This window comes from Ruditapes philippinarum, unplaced genomic scaffold (genome assembly GCF_026571515.1).
Source record: "Ruditapes philippinarum isolate M1 unplaced genomic scaffold, ASM2657151v2 ctg162_1_1_1_1, whole genome shotgun sequence".
Taxonomy (NCBI): domain Eukaryota; kingdom Metazoa; phylum Mollusca; class Bivalvia; order Venerida; family Veneridae; genus Ruditapes; species Ruditapes philippinarum.
In genome coordinates this window covers 268,644-273,983 of record NW_026866001.1, presented here as the reverse complement: position 1 = coordinate 273,983, position 5,340 = coordinate 268,644, and the positions used below count along the sequence as shown (strand labels likewise).

The window sequence follows — 5,340 nt, the reverse complement described above, 5'->3', positions numbered from 1 at the left end:
TTCGATAAAGGTTGACTAAAAATTGGAGTACTATTCCCATGATTGCATATATATTATAATGTATTGTATTGAATAATTGTTTCTCCTCTATTGGAGAAGTTATTTTAAGGTTGAATTTCAACCTTCTCCTATATTTCAAATATTTGAAAAAGAGATGTATTATTATCATTATCATGCATTACTCTGTCATGTCATATATATGTGTAGTGGAATGCAAAAATGGGGCTTCTTGACGTTGACGTCGTTATCGAGAAAATGCGAGATCTTTGACGCCATTTTTTCCTCATTATTTTTCCGTTCATCTGGCAGTAAAACAGCGCTTAATTATATAATAAATGACTTGTCCGCACATGGGGTCCTGATTCATACAAAGTAATCAACGGCAAAAATAATTTGCTACCGTTCATCCTATGACAGCAAGTAAAATTCTCACGGGAAAAGATTTTTACGAGGACAACTGATTACGTCATCTGACATTGATTGTTGATAAAATATTGGTGAATTGATTCGATGTTTTTTCGGTGTTTTAAAGAATATTTTACACTGACAACGTCTGCTTTGACAAAAGTTATATATAACTGGATTATTTGGGTTAGGTGAGTATTTATTTTTTCTAGTATTTTTGCTTAAATATGTATTTTATCGGAAAATCATTATACCCGGAAGTAGAAACAATTGCAGTTCCTGGACAACGGTTTGTTGATAGCAACATGGAAAATGGCAGCCAAGTAATTATTTACTCAAAGCAATTAATACCAAAATTTATGTAATTAATCTGTTACATAAAACAATCATCAAAGTGAGGAAATTCAAGATTTTCAAGAATTTTAATCTTTACTTTCTTCTATGCATACTGTACATGTATGAGAATAAAATTTGAGCTGTTGAAAACTTGTATCCAAACAGTGAAAATATATCTCATGCTCCATTGTTTGAGCTGTTTAAATTTTCAGATCTTTAAAATTAAAAATATGAAGATGTTGCAGTTTCCATAATTTCTCATAACCAGACTCAATAAATGGGGGGTGGGGGGGGGGTAACCGGTATTGAATGGTGTTTGGACTTTACACCTCCTGGATATTTCACCTCTGGACGTTTCACCCTCAAAACCCTGGTCTTTTCACCTCCACTTTTTAAGTTTGATGAATATATGAAATAAATACCATTATGGGTTATAAACAATATACATTCGTGATATAAAGAAGATTTTTTGACATAAATATAGTGAAATTTCCCTGAGAAAAAATTTATGAATATGAATTATAATATGAGTTCTGAAAGAATTATCAGCTATAAGTCTACAATGTACATGTATATATTATTTCATTTTTTTTGTTATCCAAAAATTAAATACCATAAAAAATATTGATTGAATGAGTGCATAGGCATATATTTTTTCATTGACACAACTAGACTATAGTGTAACATTTACACTTAGCATGTATTTACACTATGTTTCTGTAAGGCATATGATGTCACATCAAAATATAAAAATGTTTGTTCACACTTAGAAGCACATCAATGAATACCTAAGCCTGAACTTGTTTGAAATGATTTAACTAATATTTTAATTAAAAAAAGTCACAGCCCTATGACAAGCTTTCTAGAAAGGATACATATTAAAGGAATCATATCTGCAGGTGCCTTATTAGCAAAACTTGAGGACCTCAGGAAAATCTGACTGTTAATTGTAAAAACTGTATATCAATAAAACATAATTTATAAATTTAACTACTGTACATTTCAGGCACTTCATCATGCACTCTTGATGTAAAGTACTCCAACCCTTGGGATTATGCCCAACAAGTGCACTTTTCCCATCATTCTCAACCGGTTGGTCCAATATATTTTAGGACACCAAGAAAGTTCCATGTGTTTGGTGTTTGTGTAGAGGGATCAGGTTAGTTTGCCCATAACATTTTTTGACATATTTTTTCATGTGCATATTGTAAAAACATGTTTAAAAATATTATCAAGGTAGATTTCTATATTTTTTTTCTTGTCAGATGTGTTCCTTTGCCATGAATTTTATTACTATTCTCCTATGCCATAGTATTTTCAGTTGCATAAAGAATATTCAGTTAAATATAATCTTAATTTTAAGTATTATTTACTTAAGTACTATTTATATCCTATGCAAACTTTTTAAACTTCCAATTTATATGTATTTTAGGACTTCATGGAAGTGTCAGTCTCAACAGGCTTGGTACTTTTATATCTGGAAAGTGAAAAACAATGCAACAGGTTGCCTAAGTGTACTGTCCTGAAGTCATCAAGATATGGACACAATATCCTACAGCTTATAGATGATCCAGAAAATCCCTAGGAAGTCATTTCTTAAATTAAACCCCTCAAACTGTTATCCAAATACCACCATTTTTGTGCAAGTGCAATGGAGCCAAGTGTTATAACATGTAAAGAATATATGAACTCTGTGGAGGTAAAAATGTATTTACTGAAACAATTGCCTCCCAGAGGTCTTTTACCTGAAGTACAGTAATGATGCAGCAAGACATTAGTATTTATTTGAACAAATTGGGCAGTTCTTCAAATCTGACATAGCTAAAATACTGTGTGGCCTAAACCAGTTATCCCGAAAACAGAAATAAAGTAGGATATTGACAATTATGTGAAACAGGTGGAAGAGCAGTCTTTTACTCTTGAGTATAATTGGAGTTCCTATAACATAGTGGTCATGTATGGACTGTCATTATTTTCTTCATTTCAAATATAGCTTATGATACAAGTAGATGCTTCATAAGATAAGACTGCAAGGGTGTTGCATAACTGGTGCTCTAAGGACTAATGCTATATTAACAAGTGTGTGGATCATTGATGTATAGATATTAATTAATGGCTGCCTATTTTAATTTTGGATGTCATTTTACCAGTTACTAATTTCCATCATTTTTACAAAATGCTTTTTAGATTAAGTTTAGTGTAATACAACATTTGTCATTTTACTCTAAGTTATAGAATTCTATTGAACCTATGCATGTTATGAATTCATCAATTGTAAACTGATCTTTAGCTTTGGTCTAGATTGAAAATTACTGTATGAAAATGTAAAGTAACATTAAGCTTCAGTACTTGTTGTCAAATTTTAAACATTTTATAGTTGTAGAATATGAAAAATACTTAATCTATAACAATGATAGGTCAGTTGAAATTTTATGTTGATATTAGTGTAGAATCACATTGTAAATTATCACCAATCCTTAAAATTGTTAAAAGAAGCAGCAAAATCAAAGAATATTCAATGGTAGCCTATTCCCTTCAGTTGGGAAGGATTTTAAACAGGTGCATCATAATAAAAATACTTTATATGTTTGATCACATTGTAACTCTATAATTGAAAAATAATCATCACTAAGTTATAAAATATCAAAATATAGAACCTTAAATGTACCTGAAAATAAATGTTGTGAACATGATATTAGAAGTATCATTTTTAATTTATATTATTAAGGAATGGTGAGGCAGGCTGTTCTCTGAATACCTTATTAAGTTCAGTTACACATTATTTGTGGTATTGTTTTCATTTTTTTATAATAGCACAAATTGCTATTTTGTAACTAAGTTGTAATCTCCTGTATGCCTGTAAAAATTTGGAAATTTAGAAATTTATAAAAAAAAATAATTATTCATTGGTTGCTAAGCAACCTAATTATATACAGAGACAGTTTTAAGTAAGGAACATTTTTTTGGAGGAATTATCTTTATGTCATTTTAATTAAATATAATGCTAGTCAATTCAAAGTCCTTACTTTGTTGTGAAACAGTTGTGAAACACCAGATGTTCCTGAACATAATTTTAAGAAATTATGTATATTATCTATATAAATTCAAAACCTATATTAAAGTGATTTTAAGGATACTTTGATCCAAGAACTATTATTAAGATTGTATTTGCAGTTTTAATAGTTCTAATTTGTTTTTTGTAATCATGCTGCTTTGTTCATGGTATTTTGAGATCTTTTTTAATCAAACTTAAAATTTGTAAAATTTAAAAGGAAATTATGGAAGATATTGTGGTTGCTTGGCAACACTGATTAATTTTTACTTATTGCTTAGGTATTATGTAAATCAGTTATACAGCAGATAGATATATTTATGTAATATGGAAAGTAACAGTGATTTGATCAAATGCTTATTGGTAATTGTAAAACATACAGAGCAATATACATGGCAAAAATACTGAGTTCTGCTAAAATTTGCATGACTTACTAACACTAGTCAAGTGTACAGAACATGGATTGTATGTTATATCTTCAATGGAAAATTATTGAAAGTAATTAATAGGCATTGTTTATAATTTTATTGAAAATTTATTTATTTCTGCTGCTTTGTTAGCTGTATTTTACCAAGAAATTTGTATATTTACAAAAATTTAGGATATTCCATGGTTGCTAGGTAACAGAATATAGTTTCCTTCATGTTGACAGTTGTATTTGTGTAATGATGCCCTTTATTTAGTGTTACTACCTTTGATGGTGTTATACTTGAGTCATCTTTCATTTACTGTTGTATTAAACTGTTGTCTGCTGTCAGAGTAAATATCTGAATAAAGTTAATAAATGAATCATAAATGGACACTGTGTTTAGTTCTTTTGAAGTTGTATTATGATATCTCTCAACAGTAATATGTCCTGTTAACACTGTAGAAATGCAATAGAACCATTTGTAAATGTTAAAGAAGAATATATTTCATATTCATACTTGCAAGTGTTATAAAATAAACCTAGCACATAACTTTTTACACGAAAAAGGCCAGGAAGAACCCAGGAATAGGTCCGTTGCTAGGCAACATAATGTAAATGATGCTTTAATTTTGGTGGCTGTATTCCAAAAATATTCTACAACATTTATTAACTTTAATAACATAAAACAATTTTTTTCACAAAATTCATTTAAGCTTCAAAAGTTGTTTTCCTCATGCACCTTTAAACATCACAAAGATCAAAGATTTTTATGTGTATTTTTAATTACTTACTGGACACCATACACACAAAATTATGTATAACTTTGTAAATAAGAAAGACACGACCTTCAAATTTTCAGGAATTACTTCTGATATTTCATAGATTCAGAAAATTAAAAAAAGTGAAAATCAAAAATTTGGTCAAGAAACCCCATTTTTGCATTCCATGACACATATTATGATTGTAATATGTTGTCCTCATGGGCTTATTAGCCTATTGGAAATGAAATAAATAAATTCATATGTTATTATTTCATAATCTCCTTGGAGAATTATAATGAGATATGGTTCACATTATTATCTCAGTATAACGAGCAGATCTAAGTTTGTGATACAGAACCTCAGAAATAAATAAAAAC

General features: G+C 29.3%; 1 long non-coding RNA gene across 1 annotated transcript; it reads left to right on the top strand.

Moving 5' to 3' along the window:
- The first annotated feature begins 424 nt into the window (after positions 1 to 424).
- Positions 425 to 4,593, top strand: LOC132730971 (uncharacterized). The gene is made up of 3 exons (XR_009625819.1): positions 425 to 596; positions 1,748 to 1,900; positions 2,174 to 4,593. It is a non-coding gene; the product is annotated as an uncharacterized LOC132730971 (long non-coding RNA).
- Positions 4,594 to 5,340: the final 747 nt, after the last annotated feature.